General features: G+C 49.6%; 1 protein-coding gene across 7 annotated transcripts in view; it reads left to right on the top strand.

Moving 5' to 3' along the window:
- ARHGAP17 (Rho GTPase activating protein 17) overlaps positions 1-752 on the top strand; it is an 89,633-nt gene that overhangs the window by 44,397 nt on the left and 44,484 nt on the right. The gene's annotated exons all lie outside the window — the stretch shown is intronic.

The raw sequence follows: 752 nt of genomic DNA, 5'->3' as shown, positions 1-752 counted from the left end.
TCCCCCCTCAGCCATCTCTTGTGGAGGCTGAACAGGTTCAGGTCCTGTAGCCTCCCCTCATAGGGTCTGCTCTGCTGCCCCCGATCATGTGGGTGGCCTCCTCTGGACCCTCTCCATGCTGTCCACATCCCTCCTGAAGTGCGGCGCCCAGAACTGGAGGCAGTACTCCACCTGCGGCCTGACCAGTGCCTAATAGAGGGGGAGGATCACCTCCTTGGACCTGCTCGAGATGCATCTGTGGATTCATTACAAGGTGCGGTTGGCCTTCCTGACTGCATCCCCACACTGCCAGCCCATGTTCATCTTGGCATCAATGATGACTCCAAGATCCTTTTCCACCTCTGTACTGACAAGAAGGGAGTTCCCCAGCCTGTAGGTATGGTGCCAGTTCTTCCTCCCCGGGTGCATACTATCTGATTGGAAGCTTAAAATCAAGTCCTGGAAGCTCTCAAGGTGTTTTAATGCAGTTTATCTGTTTTCCTAGTTTTCAGACGTAACATTAGCATGAAATTTAAAGCCAGAAATTCTCCCTGCCTATGGCTGCCAAAAATGCCTGCAAGCCTGGCTTTCCCAGGCACAGCACAGACGGGCTACACCCAAGTGGAAGATTTTATTCACTCATTTATTTGTGGGGGGGCAACCTCTTATCTAACTAAACTGCCTGTTAGTTTTTGGTAGTATTCATTTTATGAACATGCTTTCAGCAGTGTTCCTTTTTGTTTGGTTCTTCTGCTTTTGGTACCTTTTTTTTT

Source organism: Gavialis gangeticus, unplaced genomic scaffold (genome assembly GCF_001723915.1).
Source record: "Gavialis gangeticus isolate Ggan-Ray unplaced genomic scaffold, GavGan_comp1, whole genome shotgun sequence".
Classification (NCBI taxonomy): Eukaryota; Metazoa; Chordata; order Crocodylia; family Gavialidae; genus Gavialis; species Gavialis gangeticus.
This window is presented reverse-complemented; position numbering and strand designations above follow the sequence as displayed.